A 26,841-nucleotide genomic window follows, 5' to 3' on the forward strand; every position below is an offset into this window, starting at 1 on the left:
GCCTCTGTCTACTATCAAAACTAGTTTGAAGACACATTTTTATTCTTTGGGCTTTCGACTCAACGTGAGACTGTGGCTGCTGTGCTGTTTTTCTGGTATCTATTGTATATGTGTTTATGTGTTTTCATTTGTGTTCTAATTTCAAGCACATTTATATTACACCAGCTGTTTTGAAATGCGCTATATACATCAAGTTGCATTGCATTGTATCCATTCAAAAGGTTCAGCAAATGCAGCTTTCATCGCCCTTTTTTATGATAGAGCATTTGAAGGTTGCTGAGTGAAGGAATTTAAAAAGTCTTTAACATCAGATTTTACTGTACTTGTTGAGATTTATCAAAAGGCATTCCCAATTCAAAATGTCCTTCAAATGTATCCTTCTTTTCGTGCTTTTCAAAAGACACAATGAAATACAGTATTGTTCAGAGGATATAATTGAAGGCTGACGACATTCCAATCAAAGGTTCCTTCAAATGCAGCTTTCTTTTGCTATTTTGTCCAAGGATAAATCACTATTTTTGTTTCTCCTGGCAGGCTACTGCAACCTTTGGAGGCTTGCATTTGAAGATCAAAAATGTAATTTACAGCATGAAGATTGCAACAATTTGGAAGGTCTTTTAAATGCAGGGATCTTTTCATGTCTTATTATCGCTACTACCATTTGCAAACTCCTATAGAAGCTGCATTTGAAGGCGGATGATGTTAAGTATGTTAAGGCTGTCCCAATTTGAAAGGTCCCTCAATTGCAATTTAGTTTTAGCAATTGTTTTTTTTAAGCACTCATCAGTACCATCCTTTTCAGGCTCTTATCCTCCAAGATAGACTTGATCGTTTTGAGCCTAAATTTGAAGGCTCATGACATCCCAATTGAAAGTTCCTTTAAATGTGCACTTGGTTTCATGTCCTTTCATAACTACATCACTACTTTCACACACAGAATCCAATATCCCATCCTACGACGGCAGAATTTGAAGGTTAATGACGTTATATTGCAGTTGAGGGCTTTTACATTACATTCAAATGCAGGATTGTGTTATCTTTTTTTAAAGAACGTGACCCTACCATTGTTGGTGGCCTCCTGTATTAGAAGACTGCTACATTAGAAGGAAGATTATGCCATAATCTATTTCATATGAATTTGAAATATCCTTCAAATGTAGCCTTTTAGTTGTGTTTTTAAAAGTTGTCATAATTTGAAATGTCCTTCAAATGTAGTCAGAAAAGCGTGCTGCAAGATGTTTTCATGTTTGGTGCTCAGTTCTGAGTATTAGCCATCAACACCACTCAAGTGTGTTTCATTGCAGCATAGCGGTGAGCCCAGCGAGCCAACCCAACTTTGCCTTTGTGATCAAGTGTGCAGCAGAAGCCAACCTGCCCTGGGCGCTTTTGTCCACGCGTCCATTTGTCTCTCTGCATTTCTGCTCGTTTTTTTTTTCTTCCCGGGTCATCACACGGTCGCCACTTCCTGCTCCTTTCTTCTTCCTTGTGTGTTCCCAGCCAAGGAATTGTGGATCCCCTGCCTTGCTTTGCATCAATGCTAATGGGAAAAGACAAAACAAATAAGAAATTATAAAAGTAATAGAAAACCACAAATTAACAAAGGCAATTTACAGTTATGTACAATAGTCTTAAATTTGGTGTGAAAATTAACATTTCTATGAGCTGAAAAAAAGTTACAAAAAGAGGCTAAAATGTTGTGCTTTAAATATTGTTAACATATTAAAACATATAATTTATTTATTTAATACGTTTCCCTGTCCTGAAAATTAAAGATAAATTAGAAATAAAAAAATATAAACCTAGTATTATCATTATTATTTTTTTATTTGAACTGTTCATTTATTTTATTACATCACCGCAGGTCTGAGAGGAATGTTATTTCAGTTGTTGTATGTCATGTATGAATAACACATCTGACAATAGTGTCATTTGAACTTGAAATAATTTATAGATAGTGTTGTGAAATGTATAAAAATGTTAGTTTTAAATATAAACATTTGTTCACCTGTTGTGGATTTTTTAAATATTGTATTATAATAACAATAATACAGTCCTCTCTCTCTCTCTCTACATATATATATATATATATATATATATATATATACATATATATATACATATATATATATATATATGTGTGTGTGTGTACATGTATGTCCAGTATATATAATGCTTATAATACTATAATATCTATATTCTAAAATTATTTCATATACTGTGTGTGTGGCAGGTTACATTGTCCATTGATGCATTCTGCCTCTCATCCACTCGAGTATTTTGCCAGCCCCCCACGCACAATAATTCCAAGGGGAGGTTTGTATTCTGGCTTGACAAAAGGGGCTCCACACGACTATCGGTTGAGATAAATCTGCCCCTCATCGGGGACTTAAGTTTCAGTGTGAATAGACAGGGATGTGTGTTTGTGGCTGTTTTGGTCCAGTGGCTGTTTCAGGGTGGGGAGGCGGGGGGCAAAATCCCAGCATCTACAGGGAGGCCTGTTTAATTATTGTACACATGACTCGTCTCATATTACCTAATAATTGCTTTTCTCTGGCGCTGCGCGATGAGGAAATTGAGTTAGGGATCGATGGTTTTGCCACATATTTCATCACCGGGGGAAAGAGAAACAAAACATCTATAAACGCAAAACATTTTCACGGTAGGCGATAGCATCGCCAGTTCTTAAAGGATTTAAACACTATCAGAGAATAAAACCTGCTTCTCATTTTGGGACGTGTGCTATTCATTTTTTCATCGTGGAGATTTAGGTTTGAATTAAGTGCGCGGGAAAAAAAATGGGGATTTTTGGATCCTTTTAAATAACGAGGGATAGGGAAGGGATAACACCTGTTTTCAGTGGAAAATACACAATGGTGATTTATCAGTGTTTTTTGAAAAATTCTTTGGGATTACAAAAAAAAAATTCCAACTGCAGTTCAATGGGTTTGAGATTTTATCCAGATTTTTAAAAAGATGCCATGCATTTGATTAGAAAGTGCATGGTCGTGTGTGGTCCTCTAGCAGTGCCGATGAAACATTACAATGGTTTTGCCAAGATGACAGTTTGACAAAGCAACATCCAACCAGCTTGAATCCCCTCCCTAAAGTAATCCCATTTTATCATTTGCACTTGAACAAAATGCATGTCTTTCCATTATACGAGCGTATAACTTCCAGGATACGAGGGATATTGTACGCCAGACAAAAGCCGGACCGTTGGCACTGGCACTCTTTCCAAGAGGCGGAGGCGCACCCCTCTCTATTCAGGGGTGCCACTTTAGGGCTCCGTTCCCACCGCCAAACACAGGCCAGATGGGACGGGAGAGGCCCAGAGTGCTTCCTTTGTCCATTAGGGTGTTTCGTTTTTTGTTTTTTAAAATCTACTTCAATTCTTTTTACAAGCTCCTATTTAACTAATCCCATCACACGTAGGTTCCTATAGGCTCCCCCCGCCCAATGAGAAATTAAGTAAAGTGAATGAATTCATCATACTGTAACCAGCACAACAATTATCACCTCAACAGGTGAAATTATAAATAACATTGTAACATTCCTAAATGTAATAAGTGCAAAGAAAAAAACTAAATAAATAAAAAAAGAAGACTTCAAGCGTAAAACAAATTGCGTACTCTCCGCTAATTTGTCAGACCCGCAGAAGGACGTTCAGGTACAGCTCGCATTGGTTGCCACTGCCAGTCAATTCCATCCACAGTATAAAGAGAGCATCCAGCATCATAAAGTGCTTTAATGGGGACTCCTTCACGTTCTCTGAGGAATGAGAATTTTTAAAGCAAATTGAAGAAACACTGCCCTAGCATTGCAGTCTCAAGGCTGCTCTGCGCTGAACAAAACCAAACAAATCAACGTAAACTGAATTGAACGGGCAGAGCTAAAAATGAGACATTTATTATAAAATAACCTAACAAGGCAGACGACTGTAAAAGAGACACAAATGGAGTGAATTGGAAGGGAATGGACAAGAAGATGTGCTGTGGTTAAAAAAAAAAAAAAAAAAAAAAAAAAGGAATTCTACTCATCCAGCCGGGTCACAACTTGGTATAAATGATGACATTGCCTATTATCCTCTGTCGAGTGCAAAGTCAAATGCAATGTGTCACTTCCTGTTAAATTACCATCACGGGTCCTCAGACTTTCTTGTGCGTCCTATTAATCGTAGCATATAAGGCAGATTTTGTGTTCATTGGGGAAACCGGTGTCTGGGGCTACATTTCTTTTTTGCGGAGAACATTCAAAATGATCATCACATCTTTGATGTGCATCGTCCACATTAGACTGCATGGTTGTAAAAAACTTTACTGTGTAGTGCTGCCCATCGATCTTGTCTGCTTACCTGGTTTTAATTGAGGCCGAATTCCCTTGTAGTTACAGGGTTGCATGTGCTCTGGAATTTGTCCTAAAACGGCTGGCTCAATCCAAAATGGACGACTTCCTGTTTAATTACGGGCATGGGTCTTTGACACTTTTTGTCCATACTGTTATGACAGGCCTGCCATATTTGATGCCAATCGGTGAATCTAAGCTACTTTCCTGAATTCCATGCCTCAAATCTCCTTTAAACCAAAATGGCTACCGGCTAAAATGGCGACATTTCAATGCAAATGAAATTATCTGAAGTAAAGTGAATGATGTGAAAGAAAAGTCAGGGGAGAAAAAACGCAATCTTGTTGCGTAATTAGGTGACAAAATATCCCGACAACACACACAGGGAGAGGAAAGTGGCGAAATTAGACTAACAGCCCCGGCGCGTCAGCACTTTTAGCATATTTTTTGCATATTTTTTGCACATTTTAACGAAATTTGGGTCACAGCCGCTCTCCGTAAAATGTTTGCATGCCTAGGTGATTAGCAGCTTTTTGGGCTAGTCCCTAAAGACCCTGCTTCATTTATTTATTCCACTTAGATTTTTGTTGATTTCACACACAGCCTGGTGAGATGCGTGGATGGATGAGGTAATCATCGTGTAATAAAACTAAAATAAGGTTAAACTGTTGATCTTGAAGTTGGCTGGATGATATGTAATGGAGAGAGAACCGGAAGGGGTTTGCAGAGTGTTATTGTCACAGAGTGATGTTTGATAGGTAAAGCTGGTTACAATCTACTGAAACTGGGGACCAAGTGGGGCAAGTACCCACTTGACTAGACTAAAAAAAATGTTCAATTTGTACTATTGGCACCCGAGATGAAGTCTAACAAAATTGGGGCTGATCTCTAAATTGTACCTCTTTTTGGGTATTAGTTAGCTAGCTAGCTAGCATATTTGCGCAAATAAATATGTCAAAAAACAAAAGTGGTTGTCGAATATACACCTTTAAATAATGTAATTCCATTGGGTGGGCTCCAAATGGGGCAGTTCCCCACCTTCTCTGGAGCAGAAAAGGAACACAACCTTTAAGAATGGTGCGGAAATAAAAGGAAACAAATGTTTTTTTTCCTCCAGTCTATTTGAATCAGGTGATACCCCATTCCATCCCGCGGATGGAGCCGTGATGGAAAAACAAGCTGGCATTAGCGCCATCTATAGTGCTGGAGTAGAAAATGAATACAGCACGGACTGAGCCCTGCCACAAATATAAAGTCTCCTCAACTCATTTCAAAATAGTTCCTTGGCACCAAATTGACAAAAAATGGCACCAAATAAATATTTGAAAAAGATCTGCTAGAACGTAAATTTAGAATAAGTGAGAGAACACAACAAAATAGAGAATACTACCTTGCCGTAATAAAGCATCCTAGCTGCATGTTCAAGGTTGTGACACAGCAATGAACTTGTCATCACACATGGCGGATGGATGAGCGACAAGAAGCGTCGTCCTGCCTTCCTACCCCCACCCGTTAATGGCGGCCATCTTCCCTGGACCAGCTCCATTAATTCAGAAGTGAGGAGGGTGACATTGTGTCCGTAATGGCTGCTTTTATGTACGACAATAAAAGGCTAAATGCGCCTACTATTTTTTTTTTTTTTTAAAGGGATGTTGTTTTTTTGTCAGTCAAAGTCACACAACCTCTCAAAGAGCCAACATGTGATTCATTACACAGACATGAAAACATTTGTATAAAAGGTGATAACCAAGCACTCACAACTTCTCTCTTGGCATTCTACATCGTATATAGTCTCTATACAGCATGTTGGCACAACTGCAGAGAACCTAAACATATATTTCACACACCTTTTGTTGTGTAAATGCTGAGAACCAAGTATCCGTGTCTGCCCTATGAGTACATGTGGTATAGAATGTTAATGCTGAGAATCAAGCTTTCACATCAAAACAATTAAGTAGTACTGTACATATAGCACACTCAGAACCAAACATTAATTCTCCCTATATAAGTAGGATGCAGAATGTATACGTGTGAATGCCTCAATTCAAGCATTCTTTGGGCCGACAACCAAAACATCAAAGTAAAGTAGAAGTAGTGTTAATAACAATGCTCGATACAGGGTGGTATTTGTGTGAATGCTGAGAAACAAGCATTCAAATGTCCTCCATTAAAAGTAGCTGAGTTCTTTTCACAATGGCAAAGTGAATGCTGTGAATGAATCCTTCACACTACAGCTATCTATCCATCCATCCCTCATCCGATCCGTTTCTCCTCACAAGGCTTACTGGAGCCCATCTCAGCCGTTTTCGGTTGGGAACTGGTTGCCAGAAAATTGCAGGGCACAAAAAGATGAACATTCACACTCACAAATACCGAGGGACAATTTAGACTGTTCAATTAATATGTCATGCATGTTTTTGGAATGTGGAAGAAAACCGGAGTTTCCTTTCCTTTCCTTTTCCATTTTGGCCTGGCAAGATCACCTAATGGAATTTTTTTTAAAGCCAATTTCAATTTCCAGCAGTCTGGCGTGTGCCGCTCATGATGCCGCGTCCGCCTTCAATAACGGCACCTGGCCTCCGGGACGTCATTAGGATGCACCTCAATCATGCGAGCCGAGCGGCACCAACGAGACGGCCCAGAGAGGGACCAATCAATTCAGGCGCAGATGGAACGATCCGACTTTGACGGCAAACGTCGTCATCCCAAAGCTGGCTGGAGGAGTGGAGGGGGCTGAGGGTGGAGATTAAGCATTCTGGAAAGGACGCTTATCGTGCGGTCATCTATTTGGGAATCCCTACAGACTGAAATTCAAGTCGGCGTGTGCGTCATGAAGGGTTGAGGATGCATATACTTAAACACACGCGCACACACATGCACGCACCCCTGCACACACACAGTGAACACGTACAAAGACACAAACAGGGACACCCCGGCCTACATAGAAAAACAGGGACAGAAAAAAACACACAAAGCTACAGACACACACTGAAGCACACACACAGAAACACAGATCGGTACACACACAGGGAAACACTCAGACACAAACACACACATAATACATAAAAACACAACAACGGAGTACATAGGTCTACATACAAACAAAGGGAGACACACACACGCGTACACACCCCCACACACACAGAGCATAGGTTAGTTTCAGCAGTTAGCATAATTAAAACATGAGACAGCAACATTTTCTTGTTTGGTAGGTGAATAAATTATCGCAAAGTAGGAAAGCTGGGTCTGAACAGTCCTGGCGATGATATGTAACGTTAGTACGTATACAGTTTGTCTCAGCAAGTCCCCGCCTTCTTTCTTTCTGCTAGCCAATCAGTTTGTGTAGCCGCTTCGACACAAAGATACTTAAAAATTTACCCATCAGTTTGTTTTAGTTGGACTAGTCTCGTAACATTACAATTGTTGTCAATTATTTTATTGATGATATTATGATTTTTATTTTCATCTTAACACTTATTCTCAGGACATTACAATGTTTTTCTCATATTTTAGTTATTTTACCGTAACACTATGACTTTAAACAACAACAACGTATGTATATTTGTTTTTTTTTTCTGTGTTATACAAACGTCGCCGTCATAACAAAGGCAGGATATCACGGCCACAATTGAGTGGAATTTTGTTGCATTCGTTCCATGCATTTACCAAAGCTCTGAAAATTCAGACTGACAAATTTCCCAGAACGTCGCGAGTTGTTGTTCGACCCGATATGCTGCATTCTGTTGCAGATTTTTGTGACACTTTAAATGGCAGGTTTCGAGTAAGGAACACATAGTAAAGCAGCCAGCATATTCTTTAAACAACAAAAAAAAAGATTACCAACCCTGTAGCTCAGTTTGACAGCTCTACGAGGCAAATTCGGGACCCCCTGCAGGCGGAATTGCATTGGATTTAGGGGGCTGAATAAGAGCAAAATAAATCATGCAGTCGCATAAACAAACCCTTGCTGCGCAACACCAGAATTTACTTGGAAAAAAGTCAGAGTTCCTTCAGAATAAATTTTACAAATGCTATAATTTGATCATTAAGTCCACAAAGCCCTGTAGATAGGCCATGTTTTTTTTCACCTTCATGATGCATTTTTACACTGGGGTGACTAATAGTTACAAAAAATAAGGTATTCATTTTGTTGCTTTCACAATTAAAAAAAAAAAAATATATATATATTTTTCCAGTTGTGAACAGGTTTTAGTAGTTTTTGATTTTCTTATTAGTTAGTTTTTATTTCATTTTGGCTTTTAAAATAAGTTAGTTTTATCTAGTTTTCAGAGCAATAAAGTGAGTTTGTATTCTAACGTTGGTGGAAATATGCGTTGTATTAATTTAGTTTTTATTATTTTCAGTTTTAATTAGTTTTGTTTTTTTTAAATATATGGATTATTTGTTGAAGGAAAAATAAAAAAACTCGTCACAAAGTATTGTGTAAAACAGCAACCTACAAATGTTAAGCAATTGTTTGACTTTCCTTCTTCAGTAGCTACGAATGTACAGCAAAACCAAAATAAACACATTTAAAATGAACCATGACAGCTCTCGTATGATATTAACTGACAAAGACGAAAATGGATGGATGGATGGATAATTTCGTTTGTTTTTGCTAACTAAGACAATCTTGATGTGAAATAAAATTTCACACATTGTGCATGTCGCTTTTGTCGCTTTCCAAAACCCAATTAAATGAACAAAAATGTTTGCTAACTAAACAACTAAATAAATAGCGACAAAGGTAATTAACTAACAGTGGTTTTCACATTGGGCTTTTTGCACCAAAAGTGTCTTATTAGAGTGAACAAGAGGGGGTCTTTCGTGAACCGTTGCGGTACACAAAAAAGGGGCGCAACAAACAATCTGTCATTGTTTGTCCGTGCCGCTAGATTGGTTGTCTATGTTTTATGCGCTGCCATAAAACAAAAACCTGTGTCTGCCTTCTATTGTCAAAATACTGCTTGGCGTCACGATCAATAAAAAGCGGGTTCCGATTGAACGAGTGCCCCGAGAACCCCGTGCTGTCAGCTTCGTCCCTCATTACGCTCGGCCTCTCTGGCGTGGAAATGTCATACTCCCTACAAGGTCTTAATTAGCATCCTCAATCACGGAGGCAGCATGCAACACTTTTGACATTTAATTGGAGCACGGAGTCACTTAAACGGTACATGGGGAGTGTCTTGGTGGGATTACAGTATTAAATCGTACTGCGTAATTCCAGTGGTGGTCGCTATAAACAGACCTCTAATATTTGCTGCGTTCATTTTGTTTCAAATTGTTTTGTCAAAATTATCATGCCACACATGTTTGGTAGAAATTTGTGAAGTTGTCGTAGTGAACGCTGAAAAGACAAAGTGCAAGTCAAAGTGTTTTGCAATTCAAGTCGATAAATACTGTCTTTCATATTAATAACTGGTTATTTTGCCTTCATTTTATCGTAAGACGAAACTGTAAGACCAAAATATTTATGGATCAAAAAGATCAGATTTTTTTATTTTGATAAAGATTAATTCATAGCTCCTGGTGGAGCAAGAGCACATGAGCACAGCTGCATTTTCATCGAATTGGTTCAATTATTGTCATAAAATAATACATAAAAAATCAAATAAAAATGACTAAATTAAAAAATATTATATTCTGTACACTTATCATTTTAATTTCAATATTAATTTATTCATTCTTTTAATCTATAATTGATTAATTACAATCAAATTGACTTGAAAATATACTAGAATTAATCAGTATTTTTATGATAATAAACTATTTTACATTTGTATTTTAGATGCTTAAAATCTATTTTATTAAATATTTGGTTCAGTAATTGCAATTTAAGTAATTGTAGAAAAATACAAATGAGAATAAAATGAGAACTTATTTTATTATTAAAATAAACTAGATTGGTAGATTGACTATAGTTAAATTAATTAGAACAAATATTTTGATATGAGAATGAATTCTACTATTCTATTACTAAAATAAACTATTGTAGAGATACATTTCTGGTCAAATACTGTACTTGTAAAAATGGTTGATTAATGATTAATATTTAATTATTATTATTTATTATTTACATGAAATAATCTACCTTTAAAAAACAAATGATTCAATTAAACAAATGGTTGATTAATAAGAATGAATTCCCCCACAGAATATTACAATTTTATTCTTCAACCATCACATTTTTTTGTAAGATTAACATTTTTTGTCATGATATTGTAACTTCATCGTCTTCATAGTACAACATTGTACTAGTTGCTTTTCAACTTTTTAATTTTTTTTCCCCCTCAAGTCAATTTCATTGGTATAGCCCTTAATCGCAGACAGGTCTTTACATAACCACAATCAACATCCCCTGATCTTAACCTCCAGAAGGGCAAGGAAAAACTCAAAACCCCATTAGGGGAAAAGTGAGAAGCCTTGAGAAGGGACCACAGATGGGGGAATCCCCCTTCCAGGATTATCAGGCTGAAGTGGATGCTGAGTGGGCAAATTTAACATTAAATACTTTGTATGCTCTTGAATTGGATGCCACTGTGCAGGTGTACCTAATCATGTGTCCAGTTAGCACAAATGATGGACAGCAGCTTTTCTGTCCTGTCCTGTCACCAGTCAGCCAGTTTGTAACATTAATCACAGTCAGGCAATCACACATACAGTTCACAAATTCAGAAGCGTGAAAGATGGCCCATTTGAGACACAATTCATTCTGTTGGAGTAATTTTGTTCCATTCCAAGACGTCAGCTGCCGATAAATGTCACATTTGCAGGGATTGACGTGTGCTATATGCTAATTAGGATGCTTTTATGCTGCACTTTACACATTAGACACCAGCAAAATTTTCCACCTTTCATATGCAGGTGAAGACAATGTCTGTGAGGAAGTAAAGAAACAAATCTCTTCCATTTAGAAAAAACAAACCAACAGCACTCATGTCTTATCTTGAGACGCATTAAGACGAGGGCTGAATGATAACAGGGTTTGCTTTTAAGACGAGTGAGTGAGTGAGTAGGTGGGCACGTGGCAGCCAGATGGGCTTTATTGTTGAATGATTTGATTTTCAATAATTCCGAGGTATCACATATTCCACGGCTGACGAGCTTTTGAGCAGGCTTCATATTGTGAGGGGGGGAAACTAATAACAGCCAGCTTTATGTGCTGTGAAATTAAATGTAACTAATCGTCGAGTGTTTGTACATAAAAGTGAGTCATCACTGATTCGTGACTCACCATTCTCCAACTTAATTCCTTGACTTAATACTTTTTCTACTATTCTACTAATTCTGTGACCGCACTCAAAGCACCAAAAAACAAAATTTAGATCTCAAATCATCTTTCCTAATTGAATTCAATGGAAATCATATTAATCTGTCCCGGCACATTACAAACAACATTTTAACACGTTTTTCAAACCAGTAATAAAAATAGCTCCTCTACAGTATTATGCTTTACAAAAACTTCGAGTAACAACAAATTGAATTACAATGTAAGGAATTAAAAGAGTTTGTGCACCACGATAATTCAAAGGCCCCCCTGCAGCTCATTCTGGTGTGCTTAACCTTGGCCACCAGGGGACAGTTGAATAAATATTTGTGACACAAAAATGAATGATGACATGCACAAGACAACCGTTTCACCTAAGCTGCAATAATATTTGTTGTTTCCAAAGAGAACAAAGATTACATACCAGTGATTAGTTTAAAGGTTTACAATTATGGCAGCCAATCTCAGAAGTAGATTTAAACGAGCGAATTTTCACAAGACCAAGTTAATAATGTGCTTTGGTATTAAATACACAATGCATAATTCCTTATGTTTTACGTTTACGTTGTTTTTTAAGTAAATGGCAACTGGGAGTGGTGCTTAAAAGCTTGACGCAAGCAGTTGCTTCGTTTTTTGAGAACTGTTCAAGAATTGTTCACTATCTGTCAAACTGCTGTTTGTTGTGAAGTTTGCTGCGGCTATAGCTACACTGTAAAAAAAAATTCACTAATACAGTAATTTAAGTTCGAACAACATTAAAATATGCAGTACATTGTTGACATTTTTTGCAACGTTAGTTAGGACAACAAAGCAAGCAAGTCACTTGCTCCAAAACTGTTTGCAAAGTTGTTTTTACTTATATCTGTTGTGAGACAATACAAGGGACACTTAGTTTGTCTTGGTTGTGAAATGCAGAAAAGCCAATTTTCAGAATAGCAAAATTTGAAATATTTTGTGGAAATGCCCAAATTGAGATATCATCAAAGTTTGCTGCCTTGACGGCGGAACGGTGGACAACTGGTTAACATGATGGCCTCACAGTGCGAATCCGGCTTCGGCCATCCTGTGTGGAGTTTGCATGTTCTCCGCGTGCCTGCGTGGGTTTCCTCCGGGCACTCCGGTTTCCTCCCACATTCCAAAAACATGCGTGGCAGGTTAATTGAACACTCTAAATTGCCCCTAGGTATGGGTGTGAGCGCGGATGGTTGTTTGTCTCGGTGTGCCCTGCGATTGGCTGGCAACCAGTTCAGGATGTACCCCGCCTACTGCCCGAAGATACCTGGAATAGGCTCCAGCAGCCCCCGCGACCCGAGTGAAGAGAAGCGGTACAGAGAATGGATGGATGGATGTTGCCTTTTCTTAATTTGGGACATATAATGTGCTTAAACTCTTAAAATAGGCAATATTTTAAGGGTCAGGGGTATCCATAACGCACTCTTCATGTCAGAGTTTGGTTCCCGACTTGCTGTGTATCACCTGCCTCTTGACCTTCTTTTCGAGTCATACTTTATCCTTTGCTTATGTAAGACCATATATACCATGTGGGGGGATTATGCCGGGGCCTGTAAGATATTTGTTGTTCCCCCTGCTGTTCCGAGAGTCCTCGTTAGTTAGTTAGGAAGAAAAGTAATTAGTTGGCTGCCTGTGAAGTGTAGCGAAGTGCCCCCGGCGGCAACTCTCATCCCCACTCCCTTTTTTCCCCCTTTGCTCTCTCTCTGCTTTTCCAAATAGTTGACAAATGAGTGGAGGATGAATGCGGCTTGGGTCTATGCGCAGGGACTGTGCAACCTACATATAGCGTACACCCTGCAATCCTCAGAACAAATAAAACTTTAAATAATAAACTGTTAGAAACACCTTCAAAAAAAGGAAGTCAGAAAATCTGATAATAATTAAAGTTCCATGCAGCAATGAACGGGACCTCGCGCCACCTTTTTCAAGGGAAACCCTCAAAGAACTGCAAACACAAGAAAAAGTGAAACGAAAAATTGTTGGCCAACGTCTGGCGAACCATTTGCAAACTTGAACGAACCTTGAAGAAAAATCAACATCTGCGTCTATTGGCAAACCTTCGTGGGGATACAGGCTTTTGATGCCAATAATTTTGCTTCAGTGACACCTCAGACAGCCGAGCAGTCTAGTTTTTCTATAAAATACCAAGACCAAACACAATGAAAATGTGCTTTTGATGGCTTTACAAATATCACCAGTGTACTAATTTCATATTTGACAAACTTTACAAACTATTTGCAAGCTGTTTAATAGCAATAGGAGTATTTAGTAGCGTGTGTGTGTGTGTGTGTGCGCACGTGTGCCATGCACGCATGGTTGTATGCATGTATGTATGTATATTACGTCATCACTCCTAATTCTAAATTTAAATCATCTCAGTAATGTTTCCTGTCTTTTGTGACACTCTTTGTAGTGGATTTAACATGAGAAACACCTTGATCGATCAAAAGCTGCTTGTAAGTGTCTACCGTGAGCTCATCCAAAAGAGAACTACTGCTGCTATCTGATGGCCATCATCAACATTTTCTGATAGCTAAATGATCAAACATGAGTTTCCCAAAACTTTTCTCCGTCCATTCTCGTAAAAAAAAACATTGCTGATGGCAATTGACATGAGGGGCGCTCCTTTAGTACGATTACCATGGATGACATTTCTTGTCAACGGCGCTCAAAGAATATGGACAACTTCCTATTCAATTTCGGGCTTGGAGCCTGAGACTTTTTCGTGCGCAATGTTATGAGCGATATGCCCACGAAATTTGATGTTGTTCAGTGAATCTAGTGATGGGGGGGCTAATTTATTTCTAAACTTTACAAGGCCCATTTTCATGAAATCCACCCCAAAAATGTCTCCTTCAAAATAAAATGTGCAACATCCTGATCAATTTGTGTCCTAAGAAGATGAAACCTTGTCAGGACCCTCCGGAGTGACAAAAAGGTAGGATGCCACTTCCCGTCCTGTCACCTTTAAAGGTGAGCAGATTCCATGAATAATGCACGAGCTGTCGTTTCACGACTTCAGGAGGGAAAAGTTTTGCACATCTGCTTGAAACTCTTTTGCGGTAATTTAACCTCAGGCCTCTTAATCCTCAATGTCTGATGATGTCATCCTAAAGCGAAACAAACGTCACTCTCCTGGGGTCCCGTCTTAACTTTGGCGTACGACCGTGGGGAGAAGCCGACTTTGAGTTGTAACCTTCCAGAACACCTCGACATAAAAGCGTGATTCATCCCAATCTCTGCAGCTAATGATTGCTTTGCCAAAAGAAAAGAAAAGTCTCCCCATCCATCATTTCACTGCGATGGAGGTGGCGGAAAACGTGTTTATCCTGCAGCCAAGGACAGTGAAGAGTGAAGACACCTTTCAACATTACCGTGGCATCATTAAGACATTTTTCAAAGTTTGTTTACTCACCTTTGTCAATAAGTTTGGGACATTGAGACTTGTTGTAGTTAATGGTAATTTATTTGCTTTCTGCTCGGTCTAATTAGTACCGGTGAAAAATATTCTGCTCCAGTCCTGTAGGTCGTGGTAAAGCGGTCAGTGAGATGCATTGTTGATTGTAATTAAATAGATTTCTGCTATCAAATAACATGTAGCATTAGCACAAAGCGGTTGGTAAGACGTGTTCTGCTTTATAGTTTTCTTGTTATATGTTTACAGGAGCATTAGCACCAGTTGATAACGTTATCTCCTCTACTGTTCCACCACATTCTTTTTTGTAGCGTTCTTATTTTCTGCAAGCAGATACAATGTAGTTGGTTACACTTATTGTCTTTCATGGCTAATTTTGCTATCTCTTCAAGCAGAAAGCATTGGAGCTGCCCATTTGTTCGCGAAAGCAATGAGAATTAATTTGGAGTCAAAAAGCACGGTGGAAATGATATCCAACGAAATGCTACTTTTTTTTTGTCACAAGGAGGATATTTTTATATTTGTGTGCTTATTCTAGGATATACTTTGTTCAAAACTTGTCTACTTACATTTGTCAACGAACTGCCAATTGTTGAGACGGGCCAATTTGCTAGCAAAAAGCATGTAGCATTAGCACTGCTAAATTGTGTTTCACTCCAGTCCTGTGGGTGCTGGGAATGTGATCAAACATGTTGTTTTTCATCATTTTTATTGATATGACTACCACTACCAATACAGATACAACTACAGAACGTAGTGTGCTATCTGGCTATCTTCGTGGATAGTGTAACTGTAACAGTCTATGTAAGAGAGGGGCTGGACACATTTTGTTGTTAGTAAATGTTAAAAAAGAAAAAACAGGAGGAGAACAAACATGGTGATATTCCCACTAGTAAATCCTTATCCATTTTTTATTGTATTTTTATGTAAACACATGAAAATTAGCTGTCAATATAATTTTTGTGCGGCATCCTCCTCCTACGGTATGGCTGTGTACATGGTTGTCAGATTGGATAGGCTATTTTATAATCATCCCCCTTCTGCAGAACAAAAAAAAAAACAAAACACTTCCCTCCCCCCATGGAGAACCAACCACATAGGCCTTCTACAAAGACCACACAGTGGAGGTTCTGTACGTGACGAAGAGGCCCGGCGGATGTCAAGATGAGGAAACCATCACTCTAGTGTGAGGAAGAATGATGTGTGTTAGCGTGAAAAATCCCTTCAGACGACAAGTGCGTGGGAGTAGCAGCTTGGAGATGAAGAAGATATTCATGTGTGAGCTGTTCACAAGGGCCAGCATGATTACATCTCTTTTACGACCACAGGCCTCATATTTCAATAGCCTGTGACACCCAAGTCATCTGATTGTATTTATATATGTTCCATTGAAAGCTGCCACTTGGGCAAACATCTCATCTTGGCGCAGGCTCTGGGGATTTGCGGGTAAAATAAAGAGATGAAATGCATCCATACAATTCCAACAATATCGATGTTCACTCTGAACTGGAAGGACTAATAAAAGATGTCTTAGAAATAAGTGCTTCCTAAATTGCCTTGGAATGGAAATTGATCCAATATTAAAACGCTAACTGTTGCTATGCTAACAAAGTGCACGATAGCAACCTGGGTACAGAGAGTAGAGTTTTAAGAACATAACCACATTGAGCTGCTGACATATGTTAAGATGGTAGGTGACTTTACTTTGATTTTTCTAATTACACCATACATACACAACGCACATATTGAAGCAAACACAACATACAAACTTAAACCAATCCAATTACTGTACCTCGGTCCATTCAACATATATGCACGTAAATGAACACGTTTATTAGAAGCTATCGTTTGTTTTATTTGTTATCTGTTTGGTTGAATGTGATTTTACAGTCGTTTTGCATTCTTGCCTTCAACCTGCCTTACCGCAGCATCCCGGCCCATACACACACACACACACACTTTTTGGCATAACCTGCCCACTAACTACAGTGTAGAAAACAAAAATGCAGACCTTCAAGTTTTATACATAATGCTCTGTAGTCAAGATGAATTTTCAATGGAAATTGCCAAAATGCTAACATTAGATATGCTAAAATGGCGCAAGATAGCAATCTGGATGCAAAAAAACACGATACAAAATGAATAATTTACATCATCCCTTGTACTTGGGCACTATTTAAAACAGAACTGACAAAATGCTAAAAAGAGAAAAAGCGTTATGCTAACATATAGAAAGTTAACAATAAAAGTGTATAAAAAAAACTGCAACATTAGATCGATTAAGAGTTCACATCATGTCTATCTTCAGTTCAGATTTCAAATGAAAATGGATAAAATGCTAACACACTATGAATCAGCAAGCTAATGTGCCAAGTTAGCCAATGTGCCAAGTTAGCCAATGAGAAGTTTGTTACTGCATTTTTTAAAAACTCAACTAAATTTGAGTAAAAAATAAAACTGAAAATCCCAAATTTTAAGTCATTAGCAATTTGCTTCCCTCATACACGCATTCACTACCCCCACTCACAAAGCTTATCTACACATTAAAACAACTTGAATTCACGTTGCTGCCGTTTTTTTTTTAAATTATTTTTTTTATTAGCAAACAGCCAGCTCACCTCTGCAGAGACATGCCCGTCATTATGTCTTGATTGGAGCATCAGAGGCCTAATTAAGACGCTCCCATTCTGAACACGCCACTGACCGGGCAGGAACAGTACCCCGGGGTGTCGCATGCACTGCAAGGAGGAGGAGCAAGAGGAGCTCACTGATTAATGTGGAACATAAAAAGGAATTTGCCTCATCAAATCGGTTATGCTTTATAAAAAAGGACATTCAGAGGCTATAAAGTTCGAACATGCTAACAGTTGGCATGCTAAATTCTAGCAAGCAAGCTGTATACTTTTGAGTTGCAAGGAGGAATAACAAGGATTTTACATCAGTGAGCTGTAGTCGGGCGCTGCTTCAGAAGAGAACTAATAAAATACTAGTCAGATTTTGAACAAAAATGTATAAAATGCAAATATGCAAACAGTTGGCATGCTAATATGTAGGAAGATAGCGACCTGACAGCAAAAAGTTTTAAGGCAGCTTGAGAGGGATTTTACATAAGGTAAGAAACCAAATACTATTTAAAAAGAAAAATGATAAAACTATGCTGTGCTATGCTAACATACATTGATAAGGATGTTTCATTTCTCTGTCGTTGGGTACAGTTTCAAAAGAGAAGTGGGAAAATTTGAAGATGCTAACAGTTGTCGCATACAGTGGTGCCTTCAGATACGAGGTTTTTGTGGCTACGTTCGCAACTGAGAACACTTGTGTCTAAAATCATCATTCCCCGTTGAAATTAATGGAAATGCCATTCCAGCACACAAAAAAAAGAAATAAAAGGTGTTTTGTTTTTTCTTTTTTTTTTTTTAAGAAGGAACACAACACTCTACAGGAAGTAGGCTAAAATCATGTACGTTTTGCTGATTTTGCTTAATCAGAATGCCATGTTTGGACTCGGGAAGGCACATATTTTTGCAAATATTTATTGGGGTTGACTTCACCTTTAAGAATTGTTCACTATTAGCCAAAGCTAATTGTGACATGAGTTGACTCTACTTCAATGCCTTTGTACAACACTCTTAAGCCCGGATTCGCAAAAAAAAAAAATCAAGTCACCTTTGTAAAGTGCTTTTTTTTTTTTTTTACTAAATAGCCATTGAAGGGTGCGTTTCGAATCGTACAAACAGGAAATGTGTGTCCGCTTACCGCCCCTCCTCTTCTCCATCTCAACATGATGAGATGATTCATCACAGCAGACACTTTCCTGAGAGTCAGATGAGATGAGAGTGGGGATGCTGTCATTTTCGATCTCCCAAAGAGACACAGAGAGAGAACGAGAGCTGAGAAGCTCGCCTCGCCGCCGGAGGCCGATAGAACACAAACGCATGACGACTGAACCCCCACAGCTGACATTTGTCCGGCACTTGTAATTAAAGGGGCCATGCTCCCCTGCCTGGGAGAGGACCTCCACTCACATTAGGCACACTTGAGGAATGACTGATGGGGCTTGGATGGCTCTTTTGTTGCTTCTAACGCCCCCCCCTACAGTTAATTTCATCCAATTAAATGTAAGACAATTAATGTGCCCTAATGTCATACAATGATATAGTTTATCATTTTAAAATGTTGAAAATAACGTTGAAAAATGCACGAGACAAGACAGTGTACAGTTATTCACAAGCTGTTTTCTTCAATATGCATGAGGGTTGAATCAGCCATTGGAAGTAAAAAAATCATCAAAACCAAAATGGTGAAAGAAGACCAGAAGTGCATAAAAAATACACTTCTCATTAAAGAGTAAACCAGCGTTTGAACAGCTGTCGACTGTCGTGACTGATCACTGATGAGTGATAGCCGTACTCTGGCCAAGGCACGGTTTCATGTTAACAACGTGCAACTTACATTCAACGCGACGGTTCATTAAGACACATTCAAGGCGTAACATAATTCACTCAAATATCAAGGATTACAGACATTATGACGGGCCTATCTCAGCAGTACATGCCGCAGTGCTTTCTGGGAATCAAAGACAGGCCAAAAAGCACAAACGTAGACAACCATCAAGATTTTTTAGTCTTCCTATGAACTGTTGACAGTTCGTTTAAAAAAACGACCCACAGCTGGTCTAGATGACCACCTGTTTATTATTTGAATTCTGTATTCCGTTCAACAGTGTGCCCTTTTGAAAAGCATTCACACAAGCCTAGCGCTTGTTTGTAGCTTACATGCAAATAAAAATTTACAAACGCGGTGCTTTCACCAATTACCTTTTCTAACTAGAAACAGGGATTCAATTCGAAATTTTCTGACAGTGTATAGGAGAACATTTTCAAAAATGACCGAAATCCCCTCATAATGAACTGCAAGGCCAGGAGGAGCATTTTATTATTTTTTTACCACTTAAGCAGATAATTTCAAATGAAGCTGGTGACAGGATTGGAGAAGGTGCCCTCTGGTGTGTCCCCTGTGCATTCATTTCCTCCCGCGCTGCGCCGTCTTTAAGAGGATTTGGGGTTGGACTGCATTTCGCCAACCCCAAAAAAAGCGCAATAATGACTTTGCTCATTTGCAACCAAACAGATAAGACGGCTTTTTCGCGGGAGTCGCTAATGTGGCTGCGAGCGACCAAAGTGATTTAAAGCCCATTTCACACTCGGCTTCAAAATAGGAAAGTAATGGGCCCAAAACAGCGCCAACATCACAAATGTGGAACTTTGGGAAAGTGCTTTTTCATTTTTTGACTGACACTGGATACCTTGGCTTGACTTATAAGAACTTTTGGACTTTATTCTTATAACTTCACATCCTTTTTCTCATTATTTTATATATTTTTTGACTTAATGACTCAACTTTTGTAACTTTCCATTTAACAATATAATGTTTTTTTCCGTAAGATTCCAACTTTATTCTTTCATTTTTTGTAAGATTCGGACTTTATTCCTGCAAAACCTTGAAATATTTTATTGTGGCTTCACAATACTTTTTTTTCTTACTCATAACTTTACAATTTTACTTATACCGTATAATTTACACTTGCTACATCCCAACTTTTTATAATTGCACAATTGTTTTTCAAAAATTGCAACTTGTTCCTTCAAAATTTTCCAGCTTTTTTTTCTTCCAACAATCTGACTATTTTCTCTTTTTTTGATCGGACCCTTTAACTTTTTTCTTCCAATTTGTATCCACATTGGGGCTTAGCAGTCTTGAGCAGCACAGCCATCGTCTTTGTATAAGTTTCAATGCACACTGGCTGTTTCTCCTTTGACAGAACCTGCTTCACCGTTGAGAAATGAGGCCAAAAACTCCCGTCATAAATCTCTTCATCCGTGTAGGCGAGATCGGGGAAATGTTACCACGGTAAGCACGTTGAGTTCCAGACCCGCATAGCCTACGTCACGTCACGGCCATTAGTGGGGTGAAAAGGGCCAAAATGTTTCATTTTGGGAACTGGTAAATTTCAAATGAGATTGCTCCATTTTAAAACGCTTTTAAACGGTTGCACCACTCGAATCTCCCTCTAACTTCTATATATACCCCTTGCGAAAGGAAACGAAGCAGCCGGGAAGTGCCTTTCCATTCAATTAGAGCTTCCCGGTTCCCACGCGGCTGCCACAGCTGTCAACATGGCTTGCAGCTCAAACTGGCGCCCATGCAGGCACTTTGCCCAATTTATTCCACACAGAATTTAATAACAACTGAAAGTGTTTACACATAAGCACAATACTTGTTTGACATTTTAACACTATCATTAGGACCTGCGGAAACATTTTAAGTTTTCGTAAAAAATGATAAAAACAGCAATGATGGATATGATCAATTTTTTTACATCAAAAAACAATTCATATGAGTTCAAGAATTATGATCTCTAGTTTTGTCTTTTACATCATAGAAGAAAATCAGTTGAACTTTACAGCTTAATTCTCAAAGCATTACACGAGTATTTCCCGCCATTTATCTTGAAAGGCACTTGATATAACTCTTGAGGCGGCAAGGCACTTGAGGAGGCAAGTTGGACTCGACGTTAGCAATTTTGCAGACGAGTGCAGGCTGGCGGGTCTACAAGAGGGAGGGCTGCACCACTGTGCACACAGCAATCCTCAATCATGGCCAATCAAAGTAGCGCCTTTCACTCTTTTCACATGTGGCGCTCTAGTTGCGCTTTCGCAACTGCGAAGTGGGCACTTGGAGACAACCCATCATCCCCAATTCCTTGTGTGCACACAGCGTGGGTTCAGTTCCCACTCAGTGACGGTGTCTTTGTCTGCCCTGTGGCTGGCTGGCGACCAGTTCAGGCTGAAGTGCACCTTTCGCCCGGAGTCAGCTGGGATAGGCTCCAGCACCCTCCCGCGACCCTGTACAGGATGAGCGGTGTGGATAATGACATGACATGACATGTCTTACAGTATCGTGACTATATTCGTGGAATATTAAAAATTTATACTCAATATCCTAGACCAGGCATCACCAAATGGCGGACCGCGGTCCGGATCCGGACCGACAGATGGTTCATGACCCATGACCAATCTATGATGAATTTCTTTCAGGGCGCATTCGCAAAAGTTGATGCTGCAATTCTAGTTAAAACGGAAAAGGCGTCACTGATTTGAGCTAATCAAATCTTTTGTTTACGATCCACTGCCAATTGCGCAGCAGACCGGAAGAGAGTGCTGCTGACAGTTTGCCATGTTAAAAAGTTAGCAAGGTCGATGCGTGTTGTTTTAAATGAATGGACGGAGAAATTTAGTTTCGTTCTGGCTGCAGCCGATTCAAAACCAGTGTGCATCATATGCACCGAAACCGTCGCAACATTGCGACGCGCCACTACGGAACAAAGCACCGCCCTTTTTTGCAAAGTTATCCGCTGAAGTTTGAGGTGAGCGCACGCAAAAACATCGAACTTCGAGTGCAGTGTAACAGATGTTTACATTTTCGTTTACAGCCCAGCGGCATGCAAACGAATGTTCACTAAAAGTAAACTAAAACATTCAGTGATGGGGAAGTTGTGAAGGAGTGCTTAAATGCGGTTGCACAAACATTATTTAAAGGAAAACACAAAGGCCAGATGTGTGAAATAATCGACCAAATCCCAATGGCCCTGACTCCGTTCCAACCCAGATTTAAATCACTGGCAGGGCAGTCACAAACTCATTTTTCTCATTAAGAGAAGTTGAAAAAATATTCAAAAGAAAAGGTGGTGTCAAAGCTCATTTTGTATTAGTTTTTCATGAGGACAGCCATTTTTATTGATTGTGTACTGAACATGTTGACCTGTTTTACTTGGATAATTAGGTTTTCCGTTTTTTTTAGGCTGATAACGCTTTGATTTAAGAAAAAAAAGGTTAAAGATGGAAACTCAATGCTTAGCACTTGATATATTTCTGCAGGAGATATTTGACTGTTTTTTTTCTGGAAGTGACAAACTTAAGTTCCTGGAGCCACATTTTCTTGAATGTGAAATAAACGCCTTATATTTGTTTGACTGGCAAAGGTGTTTAATGGGAACATTGCTAAATATTTAGTATATAAGTGCGCTCTGTAGAAAATGACTAAATATTGAAACTATATAAAAATGTGAACAGAGGCTAGACATTAAGGGAAGTTGGACTTTGGTTCGGACCTTTTAATTGGAAAAAATTTTAGTCGTGGACCTCTGTGACTTTTAAATGAATACCTCTGTCCTAGACTTTATTCTAGGAACATTTTTTTTTTTTTTTTTTTTACTCGTACACTCCAACTTTTTTCTTCTAGAGTAACATTTTTTTTTCTCATATCGTGACTCTATTCTAGCAAATCTATGACTGTTTTCAAGTAACACTCCAACTTGCATCTCTCATACTGGCTGGGAATATACAGGTCATTTTCAGGAAAACGTGAGCAGCAACCAAATGTGTTTAACGGCATTATACAAACGTCAGATGCAATAGCCAGTCATCTCCCTGGTGGAAAAACATGAGCCTCAACTCTGATACTGCTCCTCTAATGACAAAACCTCCTTTAACAGCGACGTCGGCACCTCTGCCGATAATCCGTCTGACTTCCCCGGTTGAGACGTAAACGAGATAAACGGGATCGGACAGGTCGGCCGAGCTTTGTCGCAATTAAACTCCCGGCAGACTCGTCAGTGAGTGGCAGGCCGATCCAATTAACGGCATCCAGCACAGGTCAACGAATTCCGGTTTGTCAAAAAAATAAATAAATAAATAAAAAAGCCTCATTGAGCCACAGGTTGAATTATTGAGCTGATGAACTCTTCAGCCCTGTAATGGCCTGACTTAATGATGCATCATGGGAGATTGGTGTGATTAGTTATGACAGCGATGCATGCCGGCTGCCTTTGCTATGTTACACACTGTTGTGTACCAAGGTTGTTTTAGTTAACAAAAACTAACAAAATAAACTAAAATTGAAAAAACATTTCTTTAAAAAAATAAAATACAAGCGAAAATGTTTTAGATGTTAGACTGTTTGTAGAGAAAATGTCTTTTGTTTTCATCTTTGGCGGTTAAATTAATAATCAAGCCTGTGGGGTTGATTTTAATTGCATTTTTTTCAATTTCAACGGCTCAGTCGTTAGCCAGTAGAAGAGAAGCTCAAACAGTCATTGGGTCATTTTGGAGTCCTCTTATAGTTTGCCCAACAGACGCAACGTCATCAAGCAACAGTCGCTCCTCTGAGATGAGTTTGCTCTTGACATTTAACTCAGTACTCAGTGCTTTCCTTTCATGGTTCATATCTTCTTCCCGAAGTAACCAGGCCGCCAACCAACCAACCATCAGAACGACCAACTAATTAAACAATTACTACCCAAACAACCAACTACCCAAATAACCAGCCAACCAACCAAGTAATGAATTAAACATCTCAACAACTATTCAATCAATAATATTAATAATAATAATGTTTAATTAATAATCACCAATCTTACTTCAACAAACATACAAACCACCTAACAAACAAACTAACGAAATAATGTTTTGTTTTCAATTGACTGGTCGACCGGGCGAAATAATGAACTGAACAAACTAACTAACCAACAAACTGACAAACCAACAAAAAGAGTATCCCAACCTGTTTGTCCTTTAGTGTCTCCTAATTTCACATCCTATAAGCCTTGAAGCGGATTACGACAGCAGATAACACTTCACGTCCTCTTCGACGATATTCCGAGAGTCGTTTGGATGCAGTGAACAACAACCGTGAGAGCCGCCCGCTGCTCATAGAGCCAGAAAGCCTTGTTCTGCTCTGCTTCCTCCACGCTTAAACTTCACTTCAGCACCCAGTGGAGCGCAGAGCTCATTCCCTCAACTTTTATGAGCATGCTTTTCCGCATCACGCTTTGAGAAAATAAACACCGGAAGATATCCACAAGAGTGCCATATATTGATTAAAAATGGCCAACCCCCGTTTAGAAAGTGGAAAATTCCAACACAAGTTGTTACAAGGCACTTTTTCAGTCATTTCAAAAGTACTCTACTGTAAGTGTTTATCTTGATTTAATAATGAGAAGAGGTGAAAAATATTATTGCAAGGGTATTGTAAAAACTGCATTTGACTGCTGACTTTTCCATGTAAGGTTTTTTTTAGCTGAATTTTTATAGCATATGTATATCCATATGGCACATATATAGTCATATGGCTCCAAACTATTTTATCCTAATGTTCGAAATTTGTCTGGTGACATTCATTTGAAGAAAAGCTCACAACCAAGTTTCTCATCAAGATTTTTTATAGATATATAGAAATAATACAATGAATTAATCAATATTTCATTTAAAAAAATTATTTAGATACCGTATGGTCGCACCATAAAAGTACATTTTTCCAAAATGGACGGCGCGCCTTACAATGCGGAACACCTTTTGTGTGGACTAAGTTAAGTCATCTGTAGATGTTGTGTGACTTTCATGAGCACTCCGCCAAACTGACTGGAAGCATTGTATAGAAGAAAGGTGGACGTTAGTGATGTCAGCATGCGGACGTTAAAGGGTGAAGGGTGGGCGTGAAAGATGACGTGAAAGGCATGCCCCCAGTAGGTGCCCATATGTGGAGATGTTATGTGCTTTGTGCAAAACATTGCTTTGGCTAAGGCCCCCCCAAAATGGCACCAACGAAGCAGTATAAACTGCATGCTATCAGTTACGTGGAAGGACATTAGAATCGAGCATCCGTGGGAGAATTCAAGATCCACTGTGTTGGTGAAGCAGAAAGACAAGCTTCGCCAAGTCAAGATGCTGAAGCTGAGTTTCCGTGGAAACAAGGCAAGGTGGCCCGAGTTAGAACACAACTCGAGTAATGGATCAATCATCAAAGAACAGGCGGGAGAAACGTCTCTACAGTCACTTTTCGGCAGAGGGCAATAACGCTTGTAAACGAATTGAACATCGAACATTTTCACGGAGGGCCATCTTGGTGTTTTGGTTCTATGAAACAGCGCCATCTATGCATCCGGGCAAAGACGACCATGGCACAGCAAATTCTGGCGGATTACAAAGAAAAGGTGGCCATCTACTTATTGTACTGCAGGAAAAAATATTGCCGACAAACGCATCCAGCCCAGCCACAAAACCAACTTGGACGAGGTGCCGCTCACTTTCGACATCCCGGTGAACCACATTGTAGAGAAAAAAAGGGGACCAGCATGCCAACCAAAGAGCTGGATGGATGAGGAGAAAATGAGTTGCTGATTGAGGCGTAAGTAAAATGCCCGGATGTTTTTTTTCCATGCGTGAGCCTCCTTGTTGCTCTGTGACTCCATGCACAACCATCTCAAAGCCGCTGTGAAAAACCAAGTAAAGTAAATGAACTCGGAGCTTTCTATCATTCCGGGTGGCTTGACAAAGGAACTCCAACCGCTGGACATCGGTGTAAACAGGGCATAGTTAAGTTGCGTGCTGCGTGGGAGCGATGGATGACAGACGGCGAACGCAGCTTGACGCTTTATTAAGACTGGGAGGCAGAGCAGGGCGAGCTATGCCACAATTTGTGAGTGGATTGTGGATGCGTGGGCCAACGTGTCTGCTTGCGCTGTTGTTCAAGCTTTCAAGAAAAAGCCGCCATCATATCTGAGGGGCCGCGCCGCAGCATGACTGACAATGACGGGAGGGAACCTGGCGTGTTCAAAGGAGAATTTGCCCAGCTGTTTGTTTCGGATACAGAAGCGTTTGATGGATTGAGAAATCGCACTTGTCACTGAGACTCGCCTTTTAATATGGTCGTGAAAATCCGGTATTCTATGACCTTCAGTACGCAT

At 39.3% G+C, this 26,841-nt stretch overlaps 1 long non-coding RNA gene across 1 annotated transcript; it reads right to left on the reverse strand.

Moving 5' to 3' along the window:
* Window positions 1-902: 902 nt before the first annotated feature.
* On the reverse strand, window positions 903-24,848 carry LOC148331927 (uncharacterized). Its single transcript, XR_015844577.1, has 3 exons — window positions 24,660-24,848; window positions 17,654-17,773; window positions 903-1,537 (listed from the first exon to the last, which is right to left on the reverse strand). It is a non-coding gene; the product is annotated as an uncharacterized LOC148331927 (long non-coding RNA).
* Window positions 24,849-26,841: the final 1,993 nt, after the last annotated feature.

This window comes from Idiotropiscis lumnitzeri, chromosome 8 (assembly GCF_059441095.1).
Source record: "Idiotropiscis lumnitzeri isolate Australia: NSW breed Sydney's pygmy pipehorse chromosome 8, RoL_Ilum_1.0, whole genome shotgun sequence".
Lineage (NCBI taxonomy): Eukaryota > Metazoa > Chordata > Actinopteri > Syngnathiformes > Syngnathidae > Idiotropiscis > Idiotropiscis lumnitzeri.